This window comes from Rutidosis leptorrhynchoides, chromosome 5 (assembly GCF_046630445.1).
Source record: "Rutidosis leptorrhynchoides isolate AG116_Rl617_1_P2 chromosome 5, CSIRO_AGI_Rlap_v1, whole genome shotgun sequence".
In the NCBI taxonomy this organism is placed as follows: domain Eukaryota; kingdom Viridiplantae; phylum Streptophyta; class Magnoliopsida; order Asterales; family Asteraceae; genus Rutidosis; species Rutidosis leptorrhynchoides.
Window position 1 is genome coordinate 120,568,728 of NC_092337.1, and position 13,812 is coordinate 120,582,539.

Genomic DNA, 13,812 nt, shown 5'->3' on the forward strand with positions numbered 1-13,812 from the left:
GCCAAGAAGGCAATTCGCATTCCTCGTAAGGATAAAACATCAGTAATGATTTATGGAGAGAAGGGTAACTCAAAGCTAAAACTCATTAGTTGTTTGAAAGCTCAAAAGTGCTTGAAGAAAGGGTGCTATGCTATCTTAGCATATGTTAATAAAGTCGAATCAAAAGAAAAAGTGAAGAGCATCAATGCCGTGCCTGTGGCAAGAGATTTTCTTGAAGTCTTTCCGGAAGAGTTACCGGGATTACCTCCATTTAGATCTGTAGAATTTCAAATAGATCTAGTACCAGGAGCTGCACCAGTGGCTCGTGCTCCATATAGACTTGCACCGTATGAGGTAAAAGAACTTCAGAGTCAGTTAAAAGAATTACTGGACCGTGGATTCATACGACCAAGTACTTCACCGTGGGGAGCGCCGATTTTATTCGTCAAGAAGAAAGATGGATCTTTTAGGATGTGTATAGATTATCGTGAATTAAATAAGTTAACTATTAAGAATCGGTATCCACTACCGAGAATTGATGACTTATTTGATCAACTGCAAGGATTATGTGTGTACTCGAAAATCGACTTATGATCGGGCTATCATCAACTACGCGTCAAAGAAGAAGATATTCCAAAAACTGCTTTTCGGATACGCTACGGTCATTATGAATTTTTGGTCATGCCGTTTGGATTAACGAATGCGCCAGCTGTATTCATGGACCTCATGAATCGAGTTTGTAGTCCGTATTTAGATAAGTTTGTTATCATTTTCATTGACGATATTCTTATCTATTCCAAGAGTGAGCAAGAGCATGAACAACATTTAAGATTGGTATTAGAATTGTTAAGAAAAGAACAATTATATGCCAAATTTTCTAAGTGTGCATTTTGGTTGAAAGAAGTGCAATTTCTTGGCCATGTTGTTAGTAGCAAAGGAATTCAGGTTGACCCAGCTAAAATTGAGGCCATTGAAAAATGGGAGACTCCTAAGACACCAACGCAGATACGCCAATTTTTGGGTTTAGCTGGTTATTATAGAAGGTTTATTCAAGATTTTTCCCGAATAGCTAAACCATTAACAACGTTAACACAAAAAGGGAAGAAGTACGAATGGACTTCTGAGCAGGAGAATGCATTTCAATTACTGAAGAAGAAGTTGACTACAGCACCTATTTTATCGTTACCTGAAGGGAACGATGATTTTGAGATATATTGTGACGCTTCGCGACAAGGTTTTGGTTGCGTCCTTATGCAACGGAAGAAAGTTATAGCATACGCATCCCGACAATTGAAGATTCATGAGCGGAATTATACGACGCATGATTTAGAATTGGGAGCAGTAGTGTTTGCATTGAAGATATGGAGACACTACTTATATGGGGTTAAATGCACTGTGTTTACCGATCATAAAAGCCTTCAACATATCTTCGATCAGAAACAGCTAAACATGAGGCAACGTAGGTGGGTCGAGCTGATAAACGACTATGATTGTGAGATTCGCTATCATCCCGGGAAAGCGAATGTAGTGGCCGATGCTCTAAGCAGAAAGGAACGGGAACCAATTCGAGTACGAGCAATGAACATAAAAATTCGCATGAATCTCAACTCACAAATCAAAGAGGCTCAACGAGAAGCTCTTACTAAAGAAAACATAGAAAATGAAATAATGAAGAAGTATGAGAAGTAACTCGTTATGCGGGAAGACGGAATTCGATATTTTGCAAACCGTATTTGGGTACCGAAGTTGGGTGGATTAAGGAAGTTGATATTGAATGAGGCACATAAGACAAGATACTCGATACATCCTGGAGTTGGAAAGATGTATCAAGATCTTAAGACGCATTATTGGTGGCCTAATTTGAAGACAGACGTTGCAACATATGTTGGGGAATGTTTAACTTGTTCCAAAGTCAAAGCAGAACACCAGAAGCCGTCAGGGTTACTTCAACAACCAGAAATCCCAGAATGGAAATGGGACGGTGTTACCATGGATTTCATCACAAAGTTACCTAAGACTGCCTGGGGTTATGACACCATTTGGGTAATAGTTGATCGTCTCACCAAATCTGCACATTTTTTGCCTATAAAGGAAACAGATAGAATGGAGAAACTATTACGATTATACATAAAGGAAATTGTTTCAAGGCATGAAATACCTATTTCCATTATATCCGATCGTTATAGTAGATTTACATCAAAGTTTTGGCAATCACTACAGGAGGCCCTGGGAACTCGTTTGGATATGAGCACCGCATATCATCCACAAACTGACGGGCAGAGTGAAAGAACAATTCAGACTCTTGAAGACATGCTCAGGGCATGTGTGATCAATTTTGGAAACGGATGGGATAAATATCTACCATTAGCAGAATTCTCGTATAATAACAGTTATCATGCTAGCATTAAAGCTGCACCATTCGAAGCACTGTATGGAAGGAAGTGTAGATCCCCTATCTGTTGGAATGAAGTAGGAGATCGACAATTAACTGGTCCCGAGATCATACACGAAACGACTGAGAAGATAGTACAAATCAAGGAGAGATTAAAAACAGCCCGTAGTCGCCAAAAGAGCTACGCCGATGTCCGAAGGAAACCATTAGAGTTTCAGATCGGTGACATGGTTATGTTAAAGGTGTCACCTTGGAAAGGTGTAATACGTTTCGGTAAAAGGGGTAAACTGAACCCAAGGTATGTAGGTCCATTTAAGATCATCGAACGCATTGGACCGGTAGCTTATCGACTCGAGTTACCGCAACAACTCACCGAAGTACATAATACATTTCACATATCAAACCTTAAGAAATGTCTTGCAAAGGAAGATCTCACCATTCCTCTTGAAGAAATCCAAGTTGACGAGAAACTACAATTCATAGAAGAACCAGTCGAAATCATGGACCGTGAAGTTAAACAACTCAAGCAGAGAAACATACCGATCGTTAAGGTTCGTTGGAATGCTCGAAGGGGTCCCGAGTTTACTTAGGAACGAGAGGATTAGATGAAACGAAAGTACCCACATTTGTTTCCCGAGAACGCAAAATAGGTACAACTTTAAAATTTCGGGACGAAATTTATTTAACGGGTAGGTACTGTAACGACCCAGATTTTTCTGATCATTTTACACTTATAAGATTAATATTTACATAAATTAAACCTTGCCAACATGATAAGCAATCTAAATTGTTGAGACTTATGTTTTTGAAAAGAGTTTTACACAACGTTTGACCGTCCAATTTGACCGATGATATCACGAACTATATAACATACGATAATTATACGTTTGTGTATATATATGTATTTTTATATATTTAACATGATCTAAGAATGTTTTAACATCTCATTGTGTACTAATAACAATGAGTTATAAGTATATTTTGAGACTACTAACTTAAGTTTTCAAAACGATAACTATATGTGACGTTCTTCGACTTAAATACTTAAAACTTATAATGCTTATACATGTATCGTATAGATATGTATTTTATCACTTTTAAAGGGCTTATATACATAAAACAATATAAGTATATTTACAAAAGATAGCTATATTTGAATTCTCGTTCCGTTTCCTCAAAATTTCTACATGTATACCTAGAGTATATGTACTCGTATCATACCCAGCTCCTATACGTATTTATTATTAGTATATACACATCACAATCACTTTATTAGCAGCCATGAGTCAGCCAATTTTGGATCTTAGCATGCATGATTAATCAATTTGGCATATTACAATACTTTTGCACAATATTACAAATTTATACATCTTTTCACCACCATTTATACTCCATTCCAATTTCATTTTTACTACACATTTTCTCTAACCAAAAACACACTCTTAGGAACCTTAAGTGTTCTTCACAATCTCAGCAAATAACCATGAAGATCTAGCTTCAAAAACAAGCCTTAATCATCATAATAAATTCCTTACAAGAAAACTTCAATAATTCTTCCAAAAATACAAGTTTACTTCCAACCTTTTGATCCAACTCCACCACTCTTTTGGTTCTAAGATTTTTCTCATCTTTTACAGTAACTTTTTCCAAGTAACTTGAGGTAGTAACCTTGTTCATAACCTTATTCAATTCATATTTATATAGCTATCTTATTTTGTGTTGTAAAATTTTAACAACAAGAACATAGTTTGAATGATTTCAAACTTGTTTGCAAACTAAATAGATCCTTTTAACTTAACTTTTAAAACACTTCAAGACCTGTAATATATTATAATGATATGCTAACTTAACAAGATATAACTTGGTTTTACAAAGAACATCTTAAAAACTGAATCTACGTCGTCGGAGTGCAATCGGGGACTGTTTTGGGTTGGATAATTAAAAACCATCTTAAGCTTTGAATTGGAAGTTCATGTTCTGGAAAAATGATATTTCTTATGAATATGTTAACACATAAAAATTTCATGGTTTAACTCAAAGTGTAAGTATTTTTAGAAAAATGATCATTAAATGTTGTTTTTATGATGGAAAATGATCACTTTCATAAGTTTCACCAAAGTTTGACCTATAACCTGTGATTTTGAATACAACCTAAGGTATTTTCAGTTCATATTCTTAAAATTTGACTCGATCCAAGGAAGTGGCAAGTTGAACCAACAAAAACGGAGTTGTAATGAAGAAACTACGACTAAAACAAGATCGGGTATCCGAAGCTAGTTTAGCTACGAAAATATTTGGAGAAAAATTAAATTAATCATATATTTCTAATTAATATGATATTTTATATATATTTACTTATGATTTGATTTTATATATTTTAGGACCACCCGTAAACAACACGAGAAGATTAATCATAAGACCTCATGATTGTACGCAACACGTCATTTGACAACACGGTACTTTATGTACGCAACACGTCACTTGACAACATGGTACCATGGGTCGATATTAATTCTGATCAATACGAATACGATGGGGTCTTTATTTATTTTATTTAAACAACTAATTGTGGACCACTAACATCGGACTGCTAACTACGGACTAAGAAAATATTAAAAGTATTAAAAGTATATATATATATATATATATATATATATATATATATATATATATATATATATATATATATATATATATATATATATATATATATATATATATAACGATTACTTAAAAAGAAAATATGTTGATATATTATATATATGGTTAGGTTCGTGATATCTATCGGAGACCAAGTCGTGATAAATACCTTCAAGGCAAAAGTGAGTATATAGTCCCACTTTTAAACTCTAAATATTTCGGGATGAGAATACATGCATTTTATGATTTACGTTATGGACACAAGTGATTAAAAATATATATTCTACGTTGAGTTGTACCACTGGCATACTTCCCTGTAACTTGGTAACTATTATTTACATGAGGTATTGTAAACGCGAATCCTCTTGATAGATCTATCGGGCCTGACAACCCCAACCGGACTGGACGACCAGTATTCAACGGTTACACAGTACTTCATTTCGGTGACTACACTTGGTACGGTGTAGTAAGATTTTATAATAAAGGGAATATGTGACGTTGATTAAATGTTAAGTATGGTTATCAAGTGCTCAACAACTTAGAATATTTTTATTAAAACATTTATATATGAAATCTTGTGGTCTATATTTATAACGCTGCCGGCATTAAACCTATATCTCACCAACTTTATGTTGACGTTTTAAGCATGTTTATTCTCAGATGATAACTAAAAGCTTCCGCTGCAACATGTTGAATTTAAGCAAGATCTTGAGTATGCATATTTGTGTCAAAAATAAAACTGCATATCGGAGGATTTGTAATGTAAAATATGTTGGAAGTGGTATTGTTATTATCACATGTAAAGTTTGTAAGTCTAAGATTATCGCTAAACGATAATCATTATTAAGTTGTTTAAACCTTGTATTTGTAATAAAAGCTATGGTTTGTATTGTAAAAACGAATGCAGTTTTTGAAAAATGTCGCATATAGAGGTCAATACCTCGCGATGAAATCATATGTTATTGTATTCGTCCTTATGGTTAAGGTTGGGTTATGACATTATCGACTGTGTGTAAACCAAGGTTTTAATACTTTGTTAACAATTACACCAATTACCCTTGAATGTAATCCACCCCTGTTTTAATGAGTCCATTGACTATTAATCCATCCCCGTGTCCGGTCAAATAAACAATAATTTGTATTTATAAATATCCCCCCATCATATCCGATTAAGCGTATGTGGTTATATATAGATACGTCAAATTGTAACCTTTATATTAAATTAACGAGGTATCGTTAATTTAATATAAAGCCTATTAATAGCCAATAGTCTAATTTTCACAAGTGTCGTTCTTTTGTCCAAACCCCAATTATGGTCCAAAGCCCAATTACCCCATCTTAATATTTAGCCTAACATCACGATTACTTCGGCGCAAATAAGCATAATAATAACTTAAGTACGAGATATTAATTTAAAAAGGAGAACATAGCTTACATTGATTATTTATCGTGTAGTGTTACATGGACAAAGCTTCGACTTCAAAACTCGTAAAATAACCTTTACATAACCCAAACTAATCTAATATAAAACTAACATATACTATATATATATATATATATATATATATATATATATATATATATATATATATATTATATTATATTATATTATATTATATTACAGAGGGAGTATGATAAAAATTGGTGTGTTTAAACTGGCCAAACTCGTTGCCTTTTATAGATGTGGCCTGATTTCTAAAGCCATACGATCGCATGGAATTTGCTCTTCCAGGCCATGCGATCGCATGGCCAGCTGGATCCAGCCACATTGCTTTGTTTTCTTCTTTGTCGACGTTATTTAATATAATATATAATATATAAATAATTTATATAATTATTTAAATATTATATTATATTCTTGTGCATAGTAGACTTGTAATTTTTGGTCCGTTGAGTCAGGCGTTGATAGTTAGCTCAGGTCCCGGTTCCGAATTTTCGAACGTCCTTTCGTATAATTTAATATCTTGTACTTTGTGTTCCGCAACTTGTACTCTTGTCATTTTTAGACGTTTCTCATCAATAATTTGAACCACTTGGATTGTATCTTGTACATTTGAGCTTTTTGGACGTTTGCGTCTTCAAATCTTCGTTTTCGCCTTTTGTCTTCGCACTTATTTATTTAAACGAATATTACTTGAAAATTGAACAATTGCAACTGAAAACTATTCATATTGGAAGGATATTGCGCCTAAATATATGTTCATTTGGAGCACTATCAGTCGTCAACCTAAGTCAAAGGTCAATAGGTCAGTATGTTGTCCCAAAAGGTTAAAAGTGAATAAATTAAGTTTAAGTATCATCATCGTCATCATTCATCATCATAAAAGCTAAGTAAGTTTGACAAGAATAGAGATCGAAACAATAGGCTGATTTCGGTCAGCTGTTACGACCTCTACGTAAATCAAAAAGATGCGTAATCAGTGGCTATGGCTCCGTATATGAGTCCCCTAGTTTCTGACCAATTTACAGAACCAAACTCATCTTCGTTTGACCGTGGTGATGGTTTAAGTGCGAGTAGGTCATAAATTTCAGCACAACGTTAATAGGGTGTAATTACTTTCAGAAGGCCATAAATCCTAAACCGTAACTCGGATTAAGACGAGGTCTAAACGGAAAATAATCTAATCGAACCCAAATAATTGAAAATCAGCTTTCCAGTAGCCCAGGTGGTGTGAGCGGATCCCAAAAACAGTAAGCAAAGTGCTCCAGTGGGGTTCTTAGTGCTTGATGCTCATCACGGTTCTCATCCTTGATGCATGTAGCTTCAAGTGTACAACTTATTGATGGGTTAGCATCACCTTGACCAAGATTCTACCATCAACACACAATATGTTAAGAACAAGTAAGAACACAACTCATTTAAGAGTCTTAGATGGATGATGAACCAAGGTAACATCATATCCTTAGTCTTAACACAATTACAAGTTACATTTACAACTAAAGCTACAAACTTTACTTCAATCAAGCAAGCATGAACATAATCTAAGTCAAATGAAGTGATGGAACCCTAAGCTAGAGAGCTTGGATCCCTTTCACACAAGTTTTAAGGTCACAAAGCTAGAAAGCTTGAACCTTTAGTGTTCTTGAAGATCTTGAAGCATAAAGCTTGGATCTTTAAGTTACATGAAGACCATAAACACAAGTTTTGATCTTTATAACAAAATAATGAGATCATAAGTTAGAAAACTTAGATCCATCAAAAGATATGAAGATCCAAGCTAGAAAGCTTGCATCTTGGTTGTTCTTGAAGATCTTGAAGCATAAAGCTTGGATCTTTAAGTTACATGAAGATTACAAACACAAGTTTGAATCTTTAAAAAAAAATAACAAGATTAAAGTTAAAAAAAATATAGATCTACAAAGTGGGTGAAGATTCAAAGCTAGAAAGCTTGGATCTTCCATGTTCTTGAAGGATTGAAATCCATGTTTGAATCTACAAGATGTAATCAAGATCAAAGCTAAAAAGCAAGACCCTTTGATGATGATGATGATGATGATGATGGTCACGAAAATAATAGAAGGAGAAGAAGAAGAAAAGTTCAAAATTACTTACACTTTTAGAGAGAGAAAGAACTAGAGAGAATTAGAGAGTGGGTGTGTGTGAATTTGAAATGAAAGCAAGTGTTAAAATGAGAGGAATGAGGCTTGTATTTATAGTGAAATGAGGGTGGGGGGAGGGCCTTGTGGCCGTGATTTTTGGTAGGGGGGAGGGGGAGACAAGATTTACTTTTTGGTTAATGGTTGTCTAAAGTAGGTACTTATGTTGGTATCCCATGCAACATTAGGGATAATACTTGACATAAATGCTAGCATGTTCCCTCTAATAAATGGGCATTTATCTTACTTATTAATGGGTCACTAGTAATTAATAAGTGGGCTAAATAAATGGGCTACTAGCTAGAGTAGGGTGGGCTTAAGTCCAACAAGGTAGAAAGTCCAACAAGACTAACTAGTAAGCATAATTAAATTACTACGCATAATTAAGCATCCATAAACCCAAGTAATTATTATTATAAAATAATAATTAGTATTTCGTAGTCATAATCTTCCAGTTATGACAAAAGTTAAACGTGCGCGCAGTTCGCGGTTTATTCGAAACGTTAAGTGACACTAACGGTCATAAAGCATCCGGTGAACAAGTTAAGTATCCTACGTACTCTAAGGCACGTTTTAACATATAAATGAAAGTAAACCATGTATTTAAAGATTCCAAGGTATAAAGTAGCATAGTACGCACAAATACACAGTTTCGCTAAAATACAAGGCACAAAAGCAAGTCAAAAAAGTCGGGTCGTTACAAAATGTGTTCCGTATGCTTCGGCTATAGGATCCATTATATATGCCATGTTATGTACTAGACCTGATGTCTCGTTAGCTTTGAGTTTGACGAGTCATTATCAACAGAATCCAGGTGAAGAACATTGGATTGCTGTTAAGAGCATTCTTAAATATTTGTGGAGAACTAAAGATATGTTCTTGGTTTACGGTGGTTTGGAAGAAGAGTTGAGTATTAGATGTTATACAGATGCTCCTTTCCAAACTGATCGAGATGATTCTCGATCCCAGTCAGGGTATTGTAGTGACCTGAACTTTTCCATGTTTATATATATTTAATGAAATTGATATTTACATGATTAAGTGTTTCCAACATGTTAAGCAATCAAACTTGTTAAGACTTGATTAATTGAAATAGGTTTCATATAGACAATTGATCACCCAAGTTGACCAGCGATTCACGAACGTTAAAACTTGTAAAAACTATATGATGACATATATATGGATATATATATATATATATATATATATATATATATATATATATATATATATATATATATATATAGTTAATATGATATTATGATAAGTATGTATCTCATTAAGTATATTAACAATGAACTACATATGTAAAAACAAGACTACTAACTTAAGGATTTCGAAACGAGACATATATGTAACGATTATCGTTGTAACAAAAATGCTTCTACTTATCAAAGTACTTCTACTTAACAAAAATGCTTACAATTACTTCCTCATTCATTTTCATCAACAATTTTACTCGTATACACCCGTATTCATACTCGTACAATACACAGCTTCTATATGTATGTAATATTGGTATATACACTCCAATGATCAGCTCTTAGCAGACCATGTGAGTCACCTAACACATGTGGGAACCATAATTTGGAAACTAGCATAAAATATCTAACAAAACAACAAACTAATGGAGCCTATATTGACACCATAATTTACGTGAAAGAACACACACATAAACACTTTCATTTTGCAACTTACATGCATCAAACTACTCTCTCTCAAGTGTTCTTCCATTGTTCTAAGTGTTCTTCATCATCTTCATCAAAATCTAGCTCAATCTAGTTCATAAATCCATACATAAACCAAGTTATAAAACAACTACTCAAGAACACACCAACAACACTTCTAAGTTTACTAGCTTACTTTCAATCTTGCAAATCCACTTTGAGTGATCATCCAACCTCAAGAAATCTTTTTTATTTAAAGTAAGATATCTTTCTAATACAAGGTAATACTTATATTCAAACTTTGATACAATTCCTATAACTTTAACAATCTTATTTCGGGTGAAAATCTTACTTGAATTTGTTTTCGTGTCATGATTCTACTTCAAGAACTTTCAAGCCATCCAAGGATCCTTTGAAGCTAGATCCATTTTTCTCATTTTCAGTAGGTTTATCCACAAAACCTGAGGTATTAATGATGTTCATAACATCATTCGATTCATATATATAAAACTACCTTATTCGAAGGTTTAAACTTGTAATCACTAGAACATAGTTTAGTTAATTCTAAACTTGTTCGCAAACAAAAGTTAATTCTTCTAACTTGACTTTTAAAATCAACTAAACACATATTCTATATCTATATGATATGCTAACTTAATGATTTAAAACCTGAAAACACGAAAAACACCGTAAAACCGGATATACGCCGTCGTAGTAACACCGCGGGCTGTTTTGGGTTAGTTAATTAAAAACTATGATAAACTTTGATTTAAAAGTTGTTCTTCTGGGAAAATGATTTTTCTTATGAACATGAAACTATATCCAAAAATCATGGTTAAACTCTAAGTGAAAGTATGTTTTTCAAAATGGTCATCTAGACGTCGTTCTTTCGACTGAAATGACTGCCTTTACAAAAATGACTTGTAACCTGTATTTCTGACTATGAACTCATACTTTTTATGTTTAGATTCATAAACTTAAGATCAATATGAAACAATAGACACTTGAATCACTCAAAACGGATTTAAAACGAAGAAGTTATGGGTAAAACAAGATTGGATATTTTTGCTTGTTGTAACTATGTGAAAATTGGTAACAAATCTATATTAATCATATCCTAGCTAACTCATATTACATTATACATGTATTCTAATATATTATGTAATCTTGGGATACCATAGACACGAATACAATATTTTAACATATCATACCGACCCATCTATATATATATTTCGGAACAACCATAGACACTCTATATGCAGTAATGTTGGAGTTAGCTATACAGGGTTGAGGTTGATTCCAAAATATTATATACTTTGAGTTGTGATCTAGCCTGAGGCTTGTATACACGAGGTCGTGGATTGATTCGAGATAAAATATATTGCTTTATTTTCTGTACATCTAACTGTGGACAACTAGTTGTAGGTTACTAACGAGGACTGCTGACTTAACACACTCAAATCATTAAAACGTAATAAAAATGTTGTAATTATATTTTGAACATACTTTGATATATATGTACATATTTGTTATAGGTTCGTGAATCGACCAGTGGCCAAGTCTTACTTCCCGAAGAAGTAAAAATCTGTGAAAGTGAGTTATAGTCCCACTTTTAAAATCTAATATTTTGGGATGAGAATGCATGCAGTTTTATAAATGTTTTACGAAATAGACACAAGTAAATGAAACTACATCATATGGGTGAATGATCGAAGCTGAATATGCCCATTTTGCTTGGTAGCCTAAGAATTAGTAAACCGATCTACTAATTGGCGCGAATCCTAAAGATAGATCTATTGGGCCTAACGAACCCCATCCAAAGTACCGGATGCTTTAGTACTTCGAATTCGTTTTTATCATGTCCGAAGGATTTCCCGGAATGATAGGGGATATTCTTATATGCATCTTGTTAATGTCGGTTACCAGGTGTTCACCATATGAATGATTTTTATCTCTATGTATGGGATGTATATTGAAATATGAAATCTTGTGGTCAATTATTACGATTTGATAAATATATAGGTTAAACCTATAACTCACCAACATTTTTGTTGACGTTTAAAGCATGTTGATTCTCAGGTGATTATTAAGAGCTTCCGCTGTTGCATGCTAATATATGGACAAGATTTGATGTCAGTATACTTGTATAATATTGTTTAAAACTGCATTCGAGATTTACTTTGTTGTAATATATTAATATTGTAAACCAATATGTATTGGTAGTGTGTAAGTGTGATATTTTTAGATTATCATTTCTGGATAATCTAGGTGATGTCCTTTTAACCTTGTCGATAAAATAAAGGTTATGGTTTGTTTTAAAAATGAATGCAGTCTTTGAAAAACGTCTCATATAGAGGTCAAAACCTCGCAACGAAATCAATTAATATGGAACGTTTATAATCAATATGAACGGGACATTTCAGGTATGTCTTTGTCATGAATGGTGGGGCAGTTGATTGGAGAAGCTCAAAGCAGAGCACAGTTGCACAGTCTACAACGAAAGCAGAATACATTGCTGCCTCAGAAGCTGCTCAAGAAGCTGTCTGGATTAGGAAGTTTATTGCTGAACTCGGAGTAGTTCCCAGCACTGAATCCCCTATGGAAATGTACTGTGATAATTCAAGTGCTATTATACTTGCGAAAGAATCACGTGTACGTAAAGGTAGCAGACACATTCTTCGAAAGTTTGACTACATTCAAGAAGTCGTTGAGAGGAATGATATTAGTATTCTTAAGGTTCATACAGATGATAATGTGGCTGACCCGTTCACGAAGCCCATGACACACAACAAGCATGATGATCATGCTAGTAGTATTGGACTTCGTTATGCTGCCGATCTTTTTAATTTGTAATTTAGTATTTAGATATTTTTGGAACATTAAGCAGTTTTATCTTAATGAATTGATATATAGTTGGTATGATCAGTTTCATTTATATCACTGTGTTCTATATTAGCATGTTTAATCCATGAATAATTGTTGATTATTCAAAATCTCCATAATCGGTTATGTTATGGGAATAACATGAATTAAGATTAATACGAATTTTTGGTTATATTCACTGATGATGAATAGTTAACTTATTGAGACCAAAATTCATATGTATTCATTGATGATGAAAATTGGAATGACCCAACCATGAGATGTCACTACATGGATCGTAGTCAGTAGTGAATCTTTTAGTGATTATGTTTTTATGTTCTTAGACTTGATATGCACGCCAGTTTTGATGTGTGGAACATTGTACTTTGATATGGTTAAATGATGTCCTGAATAAGGCTGTTATAAAAGCCATTATTGGGTATAATGTAAAGCTCGTGATAGACACGTGTATGCAATATAGGATTTGTTCCTCTTAAATGTTTGGAGTTAGATACTTTTTGAGCTCCTCGGTGAATGAATAAGATAATTGTGTGGCCGCACCCAAATGTAATTAAGATGATACTTAATTAGTTTAGTGATCTAATTCAGTTCTAAGATCGAGAAACAAAATTGTTAAACAAATGAGAATGACCGATGATCCATATCTCAAGTTTA